Source organism: Rhinopithecus bieti, unplaced genomic scaffold (assembly GCF_001698545.2).
Source record: "Rhinopithecus bieti isolate Rb0 unplaced genomic scaffold, ASM169854v2 scaffold_4908, whole genome shotgun sequence".
Taxonomy (NCBI): Eukaryota; Metazoa; Chordata; class Mammalia; order Primates; family Cercopithecidae; genus Rhinopithecus; species Rhinopithecus bieti.
This window is the reverse complement of record NW_016804541.1, coordinates 352,693-371,718: the sequence shown is the minus strand read 5'-3', so window position 1 is coordinate 371,718 and position 19,026 is coordinate 352,693. Positions and strand designations below refer to the sequence as shown.

At 47.9% G+C, this 19,026-nt stretch overlaps 1 pseudogene; it reads left to right on the top strand.

The window, feature by feature from the left end:
* Window positions 1-805: 805 nt before the first annotated feature.
* Window positions 806-1,797, top strand: LOC108527646 (nuclease-sensitive element-binding protein 1 pseudogene; annotated as a pseudogene).
* The last annotated feature ends 17,229 nt before the right edge of the window (window positions 1,798-19,026 follow it).

Below are 19,026 nucleotides of genomic sequence, written 5' to 3'. Positions count from 1 at the left end.
TATGCTTGTTTCAGAATAGTGGGGGGAAAGTGGAAAAACAATGTCACATTTGGGGAATTAAATGCCCATACAATCCATTACTTTTATTAAAAATATTTCTGAGCATTTATCATTCTTAGTTTCAAATAATATGGAATATACACTTGCCACATGCTAGAATCTGGGCTGGATGCTTTTTATACACATTGATTTAATCTTTACAACAACAGTACAAAACAAATGGTATAATTCCTAGTGCTACAAGAAACTGAGGCTCGGCAAGTATAAGTAACTTGCCTCAAATTGTGCAACTGGAAAGTTCCAGGGCCATCACTTGAACCATATCCGTTGATGTTGGACTAAGGGAATACACGTTAGCACCTCATTAAGCCGGTTGACTTGCCTTGGGTGAGTTCTAATGTCTATGAACTGCCTCATATCTATCACAGGATAATTACACCTAGTCAATGAAACGTACTGGGACTCTATGAGGATTAAACGTGAGACCACGTGGAATCACGTGAACACTGAAGTTACACACAGCCCAGGACTCCTGACATGTGCCTGAAGAGGCATACAAGGACGCTCATTGGAGCATTGTTTTGTAACCGTGAAAAATTTGAAGCAACCGACATGTCCATCAGCAGGAGAATGAAGAAAGAAATCACGATGGCTGGGCACGGTGGCTTGTGCCTATAATCCCAGCAATTTGGGAGGCTGAGGCGGGCAGATCACTTTGAGTCGGGAGTTTCAGACCAGTCTGGCCAACATGGTAAAACCCCATCTCGAGTTCCATCGGTAGCGGGAGCTGAGAGCAGACCAGAGAGCCCTGCGCAACCCCATCGCCTCCGCCGGCCTAATTACCATCACACCCCGGGAGCAGCCGCAGCCGGCCCCAGTCACCATCATTTCAACCATGAGCAGCAAGGCTGAGACCCAGCAGCCGCCCGCCGCCCCCGCCCTCAGCGCCTCGGCCACCAAGCCTGGCACCACGGGCAGCGAGCTGTACAGGGAGCGGTATCGCAACGAAGGTTGTGGGAACAGTAAAATGGTTCAATGTAAGGAACAGATACGGTTTCACCAACAGGAATGACACCAAGGAAGATGTATTTGTACCCCAGACTGCCATAAAGAATAACCCCCCAGGAAGTACCTTCGCAGTGTAGGAGATGCAGAAACTGTGGAGTTTGATGTTGTTGAAGGAGAAAAGGGTGCGGAGGCAGCACCCGTTACAGGTCCTGGTGGTGTTCCAGTTCAAGGCAGTAAATATGCAGCAGACTGTAACCATTATAGACGCTGTCCACGTCGTTGGGGCCTACCACCAATACCAGCAAAATTACCAGAATCGAGTTGGGGAAAAAAACGAGGATCCAGAGATGTGTCCCGAAGGCCCAGGCCCAACAACGCCGCCCTACCGCAGGCAAAATTTCCCGACCCTGACTCCATGCAGAGACTATGGGCGTCGACCACTGAGTATTCCAACCCTCCCGTGCAGGAAGGAGGATGAGGTGCGCGACACAGGTGCAGGAGAAACAAGGTAGACTAGGTGAGGCAGAGTATGTATTGGGGAATAGACCACCGTTCGCATGGCCCTCTTCGCCAAAGACAGCCTAGAGAGGACGGCAATGAAGGATAAAAGAAAAATCAAGGAGGTGACACCCAAAGTCATGCCAGTCACCTCAACGTCGGTAACCTCCGCAACTTCAATTACCGACACAGACCGCTCAGAACCCTAACCAAAGATGGCGAAGAAGACCAAAGCAGCCATCCACCAGCTGAGAATCCTCCGCTCCGGAGGCTGAGCAGGGCGGGGCCTGAGTATATGCCCTGGCTTACCATCTTCACCATCATCCAGTGTATCACAACAAGAAAGAAGATATGAAATTTCAGCAAAATAAGAAAATGAACAAAAGATTGAACCGAAGAACTTTAAGTGCTGCTTTTTGCCCGTTGATCCAGATAAAACAACTATCTGTATTATCTATGCAGCGTTGGGGTTTATTAATTTTACCTAAAGATATCTCTTTTTGTAATAACAAACGTGGTGTTTTTTTTGGTTTTAAATGCCTGGTTTTCTAAATAGTCTTAAAGGTTTTTAAACTGTTTCATAGCTATCAAGTTGAGATTTTTAATTTCATTTTAATTTAATAAAAGTCACAACTTGATTTTTTCAAAGAATCAAACAAACCTCCAAGCACCTGTTAATAAAGGTTTATGTTTAAAAAACCCATCTCTACTAAAAAAAAAATAATAATAATAAAAAAAAAATAAAAATAAAAACATGATTCATGTCATGCAATGAATATTATGCAGTAATAAAATGAACTAGATCTTAACAAGTATCAATATGGATAAATCTTCGAATACAAAATACTGAGAGAAAGAAGTTGTAGAATGTGTAAGTATTTGGTATTAGTCTGTTCTCACACTCTTGAAGAAATACCCCAAGACTGGGTAATTTAAAGGAAAAGAAGGTTTAATTGACTGCACAGTTCAGCCATGGCTGAGGGGACTCAGAACTTTACATATCAGGTGGAAGGGCACTCTCTCAGGGCAGCAGGCGAGAGAATGAGTGTCAAGAGGTGGCGTGGGTGGGGTGGGGCGGGGAAGTCCCTTATAAAACCATCAGATCTCGTGAGAACTCACTCACTATCACGAGAACAGCATGGGGAAAACAACCCCCATGATCCAATTACCTCCACCTGGTCCCACCCTTGACATGTGCAGATCATTACAATTCAAGGTGAGACCTGGGTGGGAACACAGAGCCAAATCATATCAGTATTGATGTAAATTTTAAGCACACAAAAATACTATGAATTGTTTATTGAATATGCACATACCAGTAAAAGTCCTAAGCTCGGATGAAAAATGTACACATATGGAATAATCCATACCTCTGAGGAGGAGGAAGGGGAATGGAATCAGGGAAGAATACAAAGGACACTACAACTGTCTCAGTAATTTTTTAAATCTAAAATGAATATGGTAAATGTTAACATGTGTTCAATCTAGGTGGTGGGTAGCTACCCAATCTAGGTGTTGTGTTTTTTTGGATATATTTAAAATAGTTCATCATTAGAGAAAAGCATCAAGTGGTAAGCAACTGTGAAACATCATTATTATAGCTATTCTTTATTGTTACTGTCACTGCCATCCAGGGACCCAGGTGACAGTGCTAACCTGGAGATGGGGACACTCATGTGGGCAAAGCTGCCTGATTTACACTCAGGGCTTTTGTAAGGATTAAATGAGGGAATATCTGCAAAGGTCTTGAGCTGTGTTTGCTTCCTTCCTCTATCCCTGCCTTAATAACTAAATTAATCCCAATAGAGACCACAGGAATTATCTGTGAAAGAAACCATCCCAATACCCAACTAAATGAAATATTTCAATTATCTTAAATGAGATGATGGATGCACCTGTCCCACATGTGATTTTCAATAGCGACAATTAGCCGGGTACGGTGGCTCACGCCTTTAATCCCAGCACTTTGGGAGGCTGAGGCAGGCGTATCACTTGAGGTCAGGAGTTTGAGACCAGCCTGGCCAACATGGTGAAATCCCAACTCTGCCAAAAGTATAAAAATTAGCCAGGCATGGTGACACGTGCCTGTAATCCCAGCTACTCAGGAGGCTGAGGCAGGAGAATTGCTTGAACCTGGGAGGCAGAGGTTGCAGTGAGCCGAGATGGCGCCACTGCACTCCAGCCTGGGTGAAACAGTGAGACTCTATCTCAAAAAAAAAAAAAAAAAAAAAAAAAAAAAAAAAAATAGTGACAACTATTGTTCTTCCAGGGAATTAGGCTGGGCCTAAAAGAGGCATGCCATTGGCTGGGTAAAAGGCAGGTCAACTGGAACCTTATCTCACGCCCTTAGCTGGCTCTCAACTTCAAGACTCTGAGGCCTCCTTGCTGTACTGGGGATGTAAGAAGAGCAAGCAGAAGATGGTTTGAGGGACTTCATGCCCCTGATTGTTTTAAATCCTCACCTTCAATTCAATGTTTTCAAAAATTGCTTTTGCACCAGCCTGATATTTTAGTTAATATGAGCAATGACCATGAAGCTGCTGGCAAGTCTGAGGCCACATTGGGGATTTCAGCACAGTGATGGAAGGTAGACAGCTCGGTTATCTGTGGTGATAAAAGACCAGGAGGGGAGGGACACAGAGATCTCCAGAGGCAGAACTTTCAGAGAATAGCAGGTAGGATCTGAAGGAAGAGTGAAAGGAGGGCTTGCCAGAGGAGTAGACACATGGAGGCAGAACCTGGAGGCATTCTGAATACTCCCCCTCCTGCATGCCATATACTGGTCAGATATATTGCCAGCTGAATAATTCCTCTAGCGCCACTGGGTTAGGGTCTCCCCGACCTAGCTGGTCTCAGCACCTTCTTTCCTTCCTTCCTTCCTTCCTTCCTTCCTTCCTTCCTTCCTTCCTTCCCTCCCTCCCTCCCTTTCTCCCTCCCTTCCTCCCTCCCTTCCTCCTTCCTTCCTTCTTTCCTTCCTTTTTTCTTTCTTTTTTGATAGACGAGTGTTGTCCAGTAGAACTCTCTGTGATGATGGAACTGTTCTTTACGTGGTTCAATACGGTGGCCACTAACCACATACAGCTATTCAGCACTTGAAATGTGGCTTGTGAAACTGGGAAACTAAATTTTTGCCTAATTTTAATTAATTGACATTTAAAACATAAACAGCCACATGTAACTACTGGCTCCTGGATTAGATGGCACAGGAGAGGAAACTGACCTAAAAGTTTGATGGAAGGAAAAAGGTTGGGAAAATTCTGGAACATAAACCACTGTCTATAGGGGGTCAGCCTTGATCAGGCACCACCCTGAGGGGTTCCTAAGCAGCTCTGGTCATCTGAGGCCAGGAGAGGAAATTCCAAAGGAAGGAAGGTGACTAAGAAGCATGACAGCCTCGCCAGCCCAAGTTTGTCCAGAAACAACCCTCTTCGTTAAGCATCTGGAATTTGACCAGGCAGATGTGGTTCCACGGTGTGGAACTGACCTCCAAACTCTGTGCAAGCTCTGGGAGGCACATTGCTGTGCAGGAAGCAATGTGACATGACAGTGAGCATTCTTCAATGTCAGGCCCATTCTGTCTATATCATGCGGTCCCACAAGCTGGGAGAATTGCTGATCACTCCGTTGTTTCCCTTCGTCACTGCATGTACCTCTCAGAGAGCACCCACTGTGATTTCAACCCCTTCCTTCCTTCCCTCCTTCCTTCCCTCCTTCCTTCCTTCCTTCCCTCCCTCCTTCCTTCCTTCCTTCCTTCCTTCCTTCCCTCCCTCCCTCCCTCCCTCCTTCCTTCCTTCTTCTGTTGGGAACAGGCCCCCCAAAATATGACCATTACCTGGCCCCAAAACTGGCCATAAGCAAAATCTCTGCAGCACTGTGACATGTTCACGATGGCCATAACGCCCAAGCTGGAAGGCTGTGGGTTTACTGGAATGAGGGCAAGAACACCTGGCCCACCCAGGGCGGAAAACCCCTTAAAGGCGTTCTTAAACCACAAACAATACCATGAGCCATCTGTGCCTTAAGAACATGCTCCTACTGCAGATAACTAGCCAGAGCCCATCCCTTTATTTCAGCCCATCCCTTCGTTTCCCATAAGGGATACTTTAAATCTAATATCTATAGAAACAATGCTAATGACTGGCTTACTGTTAATAAATACATGGGTAAATCTCTTTTCAGGGGTCTCAGCTCTGAAAGCTGTGAGACCCCTGATTTCCCACTCTACACCTCTATATTTCTGTGTGTGTGTCCTTAATTCCTCTAGCGCCACTGGGTTAGGGTCTCCCCGACCTAGCTGGTCTCAGCACCCACCTTCCTTCCTTCCTTCCTTCCTTCCTTCCTTCCTTCCCTCCCTCCCTCCCTCCCTCCTTCCTTCCTTCTTCTGTTGGGAACAGGCCCCCCAAAATATGACCATTACCTGGCCCCAAAACTGGCCATAAGCAAAATCTCTGCAGCACTGTGACATGTTCACGATGGCCATAACGCCCAAGCTGGAAGGCTGTGGGTTTACTGGAATGAGGGCAAGAACACCTGGCCCACCCAGGGCGGAAAACCCCTTAAAGGCGTTCTTAAACCACAAACAATACCATGAGCCATCTGTGCCTTAAGAACATGCTCCTACTGCAGATAACTAGCCAGAGCCCATCCCTTTATTTCAGCCCATCCCTTCGTTTCCCATAAGGGATACTTTAAATCTAATATCTATAGAAACAATGCTAATGACTGGCTTACTGTTAATAAATACATGGGTAAATCTCTTTTCAGGGGTCTCAGCTCTGAAAGCTGTGAGACCCCTGATTTCCCACTCTACACCTCTATATTTCTGTGTGTGTGTCCTTAATTCCTCTAGCGCCACTGGGTTAGGGTCTCCCCGACCTAGCTGGTCTCAGCACCCACCTTCCTTCCTTCCTTCCTTCCTTCCTTCCTTCCTTCCTTCCTTCCTTCCCTCCCTCCCTCCCTCCCTCCCTCCTTCCTTCTTTCCTTCCTTTTTTCTTTCTTCCTTTTCTTAAAAAAGTTTTGATGCAATGAAATAGAATTGAAACAGGTCCTCAGTTTGGGGCTATGGGTTCTACATCCCAGCAACTGCCTCTGTCAATTGATGTGTCTGTCATCTTTGCCTAAGATTTGTGACTGTAGCTATAGGGGCCATTTTTGTTGTTGTTGTTTTCTTCTTGGACCTGTACAGGGTGTAACCTGTAGGGCATCTTTGAAAACAACTTGTCCAAATCCTATGTTATATATGGAAGGACAGAAAACCCAGAGAGCTGAGAGGCTCACCCCAGCTCACGCGCCCTTGAATTGGCAGAAGCTAAGGAATTAGAACCCACAGATGATGCACCCAACCCTCCCTATCCAGGAACCACCCCTCCTTGCCTAGAATGAATCCTCCATTTCTGTCAGCTCCTCACGTGTTTCCACTGCAAAGGTTTCTTCACCCTGCCTTCAGGGATGCTGCGTAAATCTTTAGATTTCCTAACATAGTCTTCCCTCTTCATTCACCCTCCCTGGGCTGCAGTGGAGATTAGGCCAAAGAAAAACCACCTTCCCCTCCAGCCCTACCTCAGTCTCTCCTACAACACTGATATCTAGGACAGTCCTCTCAATCTTTAATGTGCATAAGAATCTCCCTGGGATCTTGTTAAAATGCAGATGCAGACTCAGTAGGTCTGGCTTGAGGCCTGACATTCTGCACTTCTGACAAGACCCCAGGTGATGCTGAGGCTGCTTTGAGGAGCAAGTCTCACGCTCTGGTCCTAAAGGGCTAGAGCTGAAAGGAGCCGCCAGAGGTCAGGTGCTCCAGAAGTAGAGCTAAGCCAGCAATTCCTATAGATATGGCCCCAGAGAAACCAGTAACATAGTCGAGGAAGTAGAATGAGGTAGAAAGGAATCTAAGCAAAGAGCTGGCTTCAGCTAAAAATCTAACCTCAGCCTGATCCACAGGTTGCTCTGGGACATAAGTCTCATAAAGCTGAGAAAACGTAAAACACCATAAAGCTGTTCCAGTGTCAGCTGAGGCAAAGGAGCTAGGTTTTTGCTTCCAGCATCAGGCAGTCATTAGCTGTGAGATGCCCCTGAGAGAAGGACATTGCCCTCCCTGGATAACCTCCAGGCATTTTCAGGGTTGGCAGCTCCCATTTGGTAAAGGGGCAAGTCTCCAGAGAAGTAAACAACCACGAGCCATCAGCATGCAACACTCACAGCAGCTGGGGGCAGGTGCCCCCGCGGTATAGAGGATCCAGGCAGGCCCCCAACAAAATCTAGCATGAGGGCCTAAAACTCATGCAGGCCATCTGCCCAGCCCCACTTATGCATAGCAGAGATTTTATCTTTGAAAGTTATGCATATGTACATGAAAAAACAGAACTAGAAAAACCAACACAAAACTTTACAATGGTGATCTCAGCTTGACTTTCTTGTCTTTTTCCACAACTTTGAATTTTGCTACATTAACATACATTCTTTTTGTTGCTGTTGTTGAGACAGGGTCTCAGTCTGTGGCCCAGGCTGAGTGCAGTGGTACAATTGCAGCTCACTGCAGCCTCTATCTTCCTGGCTCAAGCGATCCTCCCACCTCAGCCTCCTGAGTAGGTGTGCGTTACCACACCCGGTTAATTTTTGTGTTTTTTGTAGAGACAGGGTTTTCCCATGCTGCCCAGGCTGGTCTTGAACTCCTGGGCTCAAGTGATCCACCTACCTTGGCCTCCCAAAGTGCTAGGATTATAGGCATGAGCCACCGTGCCTGGGCAACATGTATTAATATAAACCAATCAAAGTAAATTCCCTGATAGCCCAGTTCAGAATCTTAGAAATATTTTTATTTATTTAGTAACTTTTTATTGAGTGCCAGTTATTACCATTTACAGTGCTATGTGATTCCAGTCAAACTTCACAGTGGAATACTAATGACAGGGCACATATCTGAAATGCAATTTATAGCAAAGAGAAATTATAGACTGTTTAGTATGGTTTTTAAGTTTGAATCTATTTTTTTTCCAAGTCTTTGAAAATTGCTTATCTACATAACCCTTTAACTGGAACAGCCCATTCATCAACCCCTGGCTTAGTGATGCGAAATTGCGTGTTCCACACAGGTCTTGGCAAAAGGGCTAACAGAACTCAGGCCCCTGACTCCTGTTGGTTCTCAAAGACCACACAGCCTGTTGGTGCCCCATGAGCAATTTCTATGGACTTCCTTCTTTGTTTGCACTGCCTAATTAAGCAATCAAGTTAATTGAGATTAATGGCTTGCTTAATAGGGATTAATAACTTGCCAAAAATGCCCCGGGTTTGGGAACTTAGAGCCGCAGTATTGCTCTTTATAAAAGCTGGAGATGTGGTGGCCAAGCAGAGCCCAGACCCTCCAGCCTCTCTGCTCACTTCTCAGAGGGTATCTCAGGCCTTCAGGATGAGGTGGGATACTGGGGGCGGGGGTGGGGGTGCATAGGAGGGGTTGGGGGGGAGATAAAGATTCCCGATTAGCTTGACCTTCAGAGGCCCTGCAGCTGCTGCCTACACCACAGAGGCCTCCATTGCTGAGCCAGGCACCAAACCCACTGCAGGGGCATAGTCCCAGCTCTGTAGGCCTGGGCTCCTGGGCTCCTAGCAAGCCCTGAGGTGCCTTCCAGTTCCAACAGTCTCTGGGTCTCTGGGTTCTCAATCCTGGTTTCCTCTTAGAATCTCCTGGAGGGAGCTTTTTTAAAAATGCTGATGCCCCAGCCCTACCCAGAGTTTCTGATTTAATTGGTCTGGAAAGAGGGGAGATCCTTTTTGTAAAAGTTCCCCAAGTGAGTCTTATGTGCAGACATTGACAATGAGATCAGGAGTTTTTTTAAAGCCCAGTCCTCTTGGTGATAAGAGTGAAAGAAAGTGGAAGGAAGGGGCCAGACATGGTGGCTCATGCCTGTAATCCCAGTGCTTTGGGAGGCCGAGGCGGGAAGATCACCTGAGGTCAGGAGTTTGAGACCAGCCTGGCCAACATGGAGAAACCCTGTTTCTACTAAAAATACAAACAGTTAGCTGGGCGTGGTGGTGCATGGCTGTGCTCCCAGCTACTCGGGAGGCTGAGGAGGAGAATTGCTTGAATCCTGGAGATGGAGGTTGCAGTGAGCTGAGATCGCACCACTGCATTCCAGCCTGGGTGACAGAGCAAGACTCCATCCCCCTCCCCCCAAAAAAAAGAAAGTGGAAGGAAAGAAAGAAGGGAGAGAGGGAAGAATGGAAGCAGAGCCACTGACACCACGAGGTTTCTCAGATTGAAGGGAAGAGGGAGGGGAAACAGGGCAAGCACAGCAGGAGGGAAGACAGTTCACACCAAATGGCAGCTGCCTCTGTCTTGCTGTCTGTAGGCTACGGAAGGTCACGGTTGTTTCTTCTCATTCCCAGTGGAGAAAGAATCAATGGCTTGAATTTTCTGCCGAAAGAGTCCTTTTTTATCTTGACTGATGACCTTGAGTCTCTCAGTAGAGCCTCACAGAGGTAGGAACATTTGTCTCCTGCAGACTGCAGCCAGCCTGCACACCTCGATGCACACCTGGAAGGCTACCCCTTTGGCTCGGGGCCTCCCCTCCCCAGGTGGAGGGTTCTCTCCCTTCCCTTCCCTCAGTCGCTCAGCCTGCAGGTCTGAAGTGGGCACAAGGACCAGATCCCAGCGGGTGCTGGGCGGGCCAGCCTCGTGATGACTCCGGTTTTACAAGACCCTGGCCTTTTCCTCCTCTTCCCTCCCCACAAACGTCAAAGGCTTCACAAAACAAACATGTAGCTCTGGGGTCAGAGACCTTTGGCAAGAGGTTCTGGGCCCTCCTAGGTTGGGGACTGTGCCTGCAGGATTGACCAGAACAGGGAAGGCTAGCTAGATCGCCACTGGAAAGAGCAAACAGCTATCCACAAAGGGAAAGGGGAGAAGGGAGAGAAGTTCCCGGAGAGTGAGGGGGATTTTGAGAGGGGGCAATGGCAGATCTTGGAACAGCTGCCCTACTCTGATGTCAGGGAGTAGGAGCAGCTACACGGTGGCACAGAATTCTAAACATTTTGCTACACTTGATGGATATATAATCCCCTTAGATGTTTTTCAAGAGACAACAGAAACTATTTAAATTGCTTTTCAATTATGTTTGGATGTAGCTCTGTTGTTACTTCTGAATGCAACACCTTGTGAATGAAAGCTAAAGCGCAAACCAAGAGGCCTCGATTTATCTGAGACAAGACTATCTACCACCAAGGTGCACTGGAGGATTGAATTGATGATGTACCTGTAAACGCCCAGTGGCACGATGCCTGGTACAAGACGGGCAGGTGTTCACTAAGTGACGGATCTCACCACCTCCTCCCGCCTCCATCCTTCCATCCACTGACACCAGAGAGCCGTGCTTCAGCCTAACTGAACGGCACAGGACATGTCTCTTTAAGGGATAACTCTCACAGTGGGCATTTCAGGCTCAGGGAGCTGCTGGAGGTTTTGTGGGCAGCTGCCTCCTCCTAGAAAATGGCTTTGCGGTCAGTTCTGACCTGGTGTGGGGAGTATACTCACACCTAAGCAGAGGCTTAGGAGCAATTTACTCTGGGCGCCAACATTCCCTGACAAGGTCAGATTCCTGATGCCCCTTTGGGGGTGTGGTCCTGCCGGTCACCTCTGTAGCTGTCCATCCGTCACCCCACACCTCTGTCCATCACTGCTCTGGCTTTCCTACAAGGACCAGCTCTGGCCAAGCCCACAGGGCTGGTGTTGCAGGGAGGAAGTGGTGAGCTACCAGGGGACACTCCAGAAACGGTGTCTATAATTGGCCTGGAGAGAGTGGCTGTCCAGATGCAGGCAATTTTCACTTTGATGTGAGCAGAATTACAAAGAATCATAAAAAGAGCCTATGATTTGGGCTGAAACTGTGCCACGGCAGTTGAGTCCCCGCCCTGCACACAGCTGCCTTTCCCTTCTGCCTGGAAGTCAGCCCTCCCAGCAGCCGCCCTCTGCCCTCTGCCTGGCCAGCCCCTGCTCCTATTCACAGCTGCACTCAATGCCGCTTCTCCAGGAGTTGGGGCCCCGATGTGTCCTTGCTTACAGCGCCCATCCCCTCCCTCAACACACCTACCACCCATTCAGTTAATTGCTTCGGGTGACTCCTCCCCGCCTTGATCCCCACCAGACTGAAGAGCACAAAGGCAGGGGCTGCAGCTGTTGTGTGGTGTTCATCCCTGAGCTCCAGAGCTGGCCGGGCCGGCACGTGGCGAGCCCTCGGAGCACCTGTGTTGCATGGCTGAATGAAGGAAGGAAAAACGGCTGATTTTTTAGTGGGGCTTCTTGTGTAACAACAGGAATCTCGATGTGGGAAACCGCCTTACCAGAGGAGGATCCAATTTTTGTGAACCCTGAACCTTATTAATTTGGGGGCCCCTTTAAAGAAAAAATATAAAAAATTAATTTGGGGGCCCCTTTAAAGAAAAAAATATAAAAAATAATAATTATACTATAAATTTTACAAAACCCATGACATAGAAGGACGTATCTAGGCCACTTCCAGCACTTAAAGTGAGATCCTGTACAGCGTGTGTGTCATTACTCCATCCTCGGGCTCCAGGTGAGGGCAGCCCAGCGTGACTCTCGGGATACTTCTGCCAATGGCACTGCTTTAGAGCAAAAGACACCAGCAAAGAGAACTCCTAACCCACAAGCTCTGTCCCCTCTAGCTTCCCTTTCCTGAGCCACAGCCCATTCGGTTAATTTGGGCTCTGAAGGGTGACAGGTTTGGGGATAAAAGACAAAAACCCATGGAGAGTCATGGGGCCCTAGGGGGTGGGGGTGCATAGGAGGGGTTGGGGGGGAGATAAAGCTTCCCGATTAGCTTGACCTTCAGAGGCCCTGCAGCTGCTGCCTACACCACAGAGGCCTCCATTGCTGAGCCAGGCACCAAACCCACTGCAGGGGCATAGTCCCAGCTCTGTAGGCCTGGGCTCCTGGGCTCCTAGCAAGCCCTGAGGTGCCTTCCAGTTCCAACAGTCTCTGGGTCTCTGGGTTCTCAATCCTGGTTTCCTCTTAGAATCTCCTGGAGGGAGCTTTTTTAAAATGCTGATGCCCCAGCCCTACCCAGAGTTTCTGATTTAATTGGTCTGGAAAGAGGGGAGATCCTTTTGTAAAAGTTCCCCAAGTGAGTCTTATGTGCAGACATTGACAATGAGATCAGGAGTTTTTTTAAAGCCCAGTCCTCTTGGTGATAAGAGTGAAAGAAAGTGGAAGGAAGGGGCCAGACATGGTGGCTCATGCCTGTAATCCCAGTGCTTTGGGAGGCCGAGGCGGGAAGATCACCTGAGGTCAGGAGTTTGAGACCAGCCTGGCCAACATGGAGAAACCCTGTTTCTACTAAAATACAAACAGTTAGCTGGGCGTGGTGGTGCATGGCTGTGCTCCCAGCTACTCGGGAGGCTGAGGAGGAGAATTGCTTGAATCCTGGAGATGGAGGTTGCAGTGAGCTGAGATCGCACCACTGCATTCCAGCCTGGGTGACAGAGCAAGACTCCATCCCCTCCCCCCAAAAAAAAGAAAGTGGAAGGAAAGAAAGAAGGGAGAGAGGGAAGAATGGAAGCAGAGCCACTGACACCACGAGGTTTCTCAGATTGAAGGGAAGAGGGAGGGGAAACAGGGCAAGCACAGCAGGAGGGAAGACAGTTCACACCAAATGGCAGCTGCCTCTGTCTTGCTGTCTGTAGGCTACGGAAGGTCACGGTTGTTTCTTCTCATTCCCAGTGGAGAAAGAATCAATGGCTTGAATTTTCTGCCGAAAGAGTCCTTTTTTATCTTGACTGATGACCTTGAGTCTCTCAGTAGAGCCTCACAGAGGTAGGAACATTTGTCTCCTGCAGACTGCAGCCAGCCTGCACACCTCGATGCACACCTGGAAGGCTACCCCTTTGGCTCGGGGCCTCCCCTCCCCAGGTGGAGGGTTCTCTCCCTTCCCTTCCCTCAGTCGCTCAGCCTGCAGGTCTGAAGTGGGCACAAGGACCAGATCCCAGCGGGTGCTGGGCGGGCCAGCCTCGTGATGACTCCGGTTTTACAAGACCCTGGCCTTTTCCTCCTCTTCCCTCCCCACAAACGTCAAAGGCTTCACAAAACAAACATGTAGCTCTGGGGTCAGAGACCTTTGGCAAGAGGTTCTGGGCCCTCCTAGGTTGGGGACTGTGCCTGCAGGATTGACCAGAACAGGGAAGGCTAGCTAGATCGCCACTGGAAAGAGCAAACAGCTATCCACAAAGGGAAAGGGGAGAAGGGAGAGAAGTTCCCGGAGAGTGAGGGGATTTTGAGAGGGGCAATGGCAGATCTTGGAACAGCTGCCCTACTCTGATGTCAGGGAGTAGGAGCAGCTACACGGTGGCACAGAATTCTAAACATTTTGCTACACTTGATGGATATATAATCCCCTTAGATGTTTTCAAGAGACAACAGAAACTATTTAAATTGCTTTTCAATTATGTTTGGATGTAGCTCTGTTGTTACTTCTGAATGCAACACCTTGTGAATGAAAGCTAAAGCGCAAACCAAGAGGCCTCGATTTATCTGAGACAAGACTATCTACCACCAAGGTGCACTGGAGGATTGAATTGATGATGTACCTGTAAACGCCCAGTGGCACGATGCCTGGTACAAGACGGGCAGGTGTTCACTAAGTGACGGATCTCACCACCTCCTCCCGCCTCCATCCTTCCATCCACTGACACCAGAGAGCCGTGCTTCAGCCTAACTGAACGGCACAGGACATGTCTCTTTAAGGGATAACTCTCACAGTGGGCATTTCAGGCTCAGGGAGCTGCTGGAGGTTTTGTGGGCAGCTGCCTCCTCCTAGAAAATGGCTTTGCGGTCAGTTCTGACCTGGTGTGGGGAGTATACTCACACCTAAGCAGAGGCTTAGGAGCAATTTACTCTGGGCGCCAACATTCCCTGACAAGGTCAGATTCCTGATGCCCCTTTGGGGTGTGGTCCTGCCGGTCACCTCTGTAGCTGTCCATCCGTCACCCCACACCTCTGTCCATCACTGCTCTGGCTTTCCTACAAGGACCAGCTCTGGCCAAGCCCACAGGGCTGGTGTTGCAGGGAGGAAGTGGTGAGCTACCAGGGGACACTCCAGAAACGGTGTCTATAATTGGCCTGGAGAGAGTGGCTGTCCAGATGCAGGCAATTTTCACTTTGATGTGAGCAGAATTACAAAGAATCATAAAAGAGCCTATGATTTGGGCTGAAACTGTGCCACGGCAGTTGAGTCCCCGCCCTGCACACAGCTGCCTTTCCCTTCTGCCTGGAAGTCAGCCCTCCCAGCAGCCGCCCTCTGCCCTCTGCCTGGCCAGCCCCTGCTCCTATTCACAGCTGCACTCAATGCCGCTTCTCCAGGAGTTGGGGCCCCGATGTGTCCTTGCTTACAGCGCCCATCCCCTCCCTCAACACACCTACCACCCATTCAGTTAATTGCTTCGGGTGACTCCTCCCCGCCTTGATCCCCACCAGACTGAAGAGCACAAAGGCAGGGGCTGCAGCTGTTGTGTGGTGTTCATCCCTGAGCTCCAGAGCTGGCCGGGCCGGCACGTGGCGAGCCCTCGGAGCACCTGTGTTGCATGGCTGAATGAAGGAAGGAAAACGGCTGATTTTTTAGTGGGGCTTCTTGTGTAACAACAGGAATCTCGATGTGGGAAACCGCCTTACCAGAGGAGGATCCAATTTTGTGAACCCTGAACCTTATTAATTTGGGGCCCCTTTAAAGAAAAAATATAAAAAATTAATTTGGGGCCCCTTTAAAGAAAAAAATATAAAAAATAATAATTATACTATAAATTTTACAAAACCCATGACATAGAAGGACGTATCTAGGCCACTTCCAGCACTTAAAGTGAGATCCTGTACAGCGTGTGTGTCATTACTCCATCCTCGGGCTCCAGGTGAGGGCAGCCCAGCGTGACTCTCGGGATACTTCTGCCAATGGCACTGCTTTAGAGCAAAAGACACCAGCAAAGAGAACTCCTAACCCACAAGCTCTGTCCCCTCTAGCTTCCCTTTCCTGAGCCACAGCCCATTCGGTTAATTTGGGCTCTGAAGGGTGACAGGTTTGGGGATAAAAGACAAAAACCCATGGAGAGTCATGGGGCCCTAGGCGTCCCGCCAAACCTCATCTACCTACAGTCACTGCTGCCTGACATCCATTATGAGGAAGTGATTTCTGCACAGGCCTCTAGGCCTAGCTCAGTGCTCAGCTCAGTGCTTAGAGCTTTCCTCTGCAGATCTCTGGAGCAATCTTTCTCTTTCTCTGGGCAGCTCTCTCCCGTCTAGTGCTCTGCCCTGTGAATTCTAGCCACCTTAACCTCCCTGAATTCTCAACACTGTTTTCTCAATTCAGGGAGCCCCTGGCTCTGTTTGGATCCCCCCACAGCTCTGTGGCCTGCACACTCCCTCCAGACAGCAAGCTGGGATGATCGTTTGTGTCCCTTCTCAGGGTTCGCTGTCCTGAGCCTGTTATTTTCAATATTTTATCTGGCTTTTTTTTTTTCTTAGTTCTTTAAGGTGGGAGAAGGTAATTCCGTTCCTGTTGTTCCATTTTGGCCGATAGTAGACATCTAGTTCACCCATATTCAGGAAATTGTCTGCCAAATACAGGTGTAGAGAACAGAGTTTGCATGTCCTTCTTTTGATTAAAAGTGGTGTTTCAGGCCAGGCGCGGTGGCTCAAGGCTGTAATCCCAGCACTTTGGGAGGCCGAGACGGGCGGATCACGAGGTCAGGAGATCGAGACCATCCTGGCTAACACGGTGACACCCCATCTCTACTAAAAAAAGTACAAAAAAACTAGCCGGGCGAGGTGGCGGGCGCCTGTAGTCCCAGCTACTCCAGAGGCTGAGGCAGGAGAATGGCATAAACTCCGGAGGCGGAGCTTGCAGTGAGCTGAAGATCTGGCCACTGCACTCCAGCCTGGGCGACAGAGTGAGACTCTGTCTCAAATAAATAAATAAATAAATAAATAAATAAATAAATAAATAAATAAAAGTGGTGTTTCAAAGAGAAGCGGCTAGTTCAGTTTTCACACGTGTGCTTTCGCTCCAGAGCACCGCTGCAGCTCCCCGCCATGCTTTCTGCCTCGGTCCCTTCCGTCACATGGTGGTAACTAGACTCCTGCTCCAGGGCTGAGATTCCATACAATTATTTTACCATTTCATCAAGGATATTCTTAACCCATATTGCCCTTTTTTTTTTTTTTCCTTGTGAGTGCATAGCAGCAGAGAAGAACAAGACTGCTAGTACCTTTGAGGGCTGGCTTTGATTCATGCTAAGGCACCAGCCATTTTATATTCTCCTTTTGCTTTTGCACCATTGGAGTGCAAGTGTCCACACAGCACGGTATTGTTATGAAAATAGTTTTGACCTCTCAACCCTTTGAGTCTCAGGGCTGCCCAAGGGTCTGTGGAACAGAGGTCAGTGCCACTCAGTTGGGCTACCTTGAGTTACCCTCAGACTGCTGGCGATCTTCCTGCCTTGGCCTCCCAAAGCAATGAGATAATAGGCATGAGCCACCATGCCCAGCCCTCTGTGTCATCCTTAATGGGCAACAGCTGGGTCCTGTGTACTGCGGCAGGGCCTGTCTTTGGGGAAACAACCCAGAATTACCCCTTCCTTTTATGTGTGTATGTGTGTGTTTTTTTGTTTGTTTATTGGGTTTTTTAAAAATTTCTAAGTAATTCATTCTGGGAAGTAATAAATGCATTTATTTTCTTCTCTTCATTTTAATTTCCTCTCTGGATTCAAAAAAATAAAAAAATCTTAAAGTATCTTCTCAGAGCTGGTAGCTATTTTCCCACTCTTACTGGAGAAAGAATAATCACATATGCAATTTTTACATATATCAGATCCTTGTTGGAATGGAGCCGTGTGTATATGGAATGAATGAATAAATCCAGACTCTCATTTAATTAGTGCCCCAGAAGCTACTAAGAGTCCTTGCAAAGAGTCCTCTACCATAGTCGAGTTGAGAGGTGGGCAGTGGGGACAGGTATGGCTACTGTACCCCCGTTTTAAAGATGATCAAATGAAGATAATCTTTGCAATCAATGCGACTTGCTACAATCCTCTCTGCTTCTACTGCCTCTTTATGTCAGTAGCAATACCTGGAGTACAGGGAAACCACTAGAAAGCCAGATTGTGTGTCTTTCAACCCTCTACCCAATTCTGTCTACTTCTCTCTACATTTTTCTTTTCTTTCTTTTTTTTTTTTTGACAGAGTCTCATTCTGTCACCAGGCTAGAGTGCAGTGGCGCGATCTCGGCTCATGCAACCTCTGCCTCCCAGGTTCAAGTGATTCTCCTGCCTCTGCCTCCTGAGTAGCTGGAACTACAGGTGACTGCCACCACTCCCAGCTAATTTGTTTTGTATTTTTAGTAGAGACAGGGTTTCACCATGTTAGCCAGGATGGTCTCGATCTCTTGACCTTGTGATCCACCCACCTCAGCCTCCCAAAGTGCTGGGATTACAAGCATGAGCCACGGTGCCCGGCCTACCATTTTCTATTAGTGACATGGCTGTTCCCTGGAGCCATTGGAAGGAAAAGCACTATCCCAGCCTCCTTGTGCTCCCACATGGCAGTGCTGAGGTTGGCATGATGCAGGCTAAGAAAATGGATGCTTCCATCACATGCACCTAAATTTAAATTCAGCCTCTACCACTTCCTCGCTGAGTGCCCTTGAGAAAGTTACTTAACCTCTCTGCACCTTAATCGCTCACCTAGCAAAGGTATAATAATAGTACCTCACTCACTGGGATGTTATAAGAAGTATATACGATAATGTAGGTAAAGTGCATAGCTAGCTTGGTGTCTGCACACTAAACTCGGGGCTAAGTTATTATTGTTAATAATAATGATATCAGGCTTCTGGTAATTCTCTAGAACAGTGGTCAGAAAACTGCTGCTGTATACCAAATCCAGCCTTTGGTCTGCTTTTATATGGCCATTGAGCTAAGATTGGTTGTTATATATTTTTAAAATGTATTTATTTATTTTGGTTGGTACATTTTTAAAGGGTTGTTAAAAGAAGGAGGAGGAGGAGGACAGGGAAAGACCGTATTTACTATCTAGACTTTTATGGAAAAAGTTTGCCAGCCTTTGCTCTAGAAGCCCAAAATGAGGAGTGTCACAGGTTACTGATACTCCAGCACTACCACCACCAATATCCTCCCAAATTAGCCTAAGTGTGATGTTTCCATGAAAGAACAAACAATTAAATCAACGTGGGTACCTCTGCTGGGCAACTTTCACTAAATGCCCAGGTCTGGGTGGTCTTTCCCCCTGTGAGCTTCTCCAGCTTATGCTATCCTGGGCACTTTCTCCTTTCCCCCCAAAACAGACATTGCCCCCTGTGGACAGGGACCATCTCTTAGACCCTGTGCCTATGCCCTTGCCACATGGGTGCTCAAAAACTGTGCATAGAATGGTCAGATTGATGATTTAGCAAGCTCTCAAAGTCTGCCCACTTTTCTGATCCTCCTGAATATTTAAAATCTCTGTGTGAG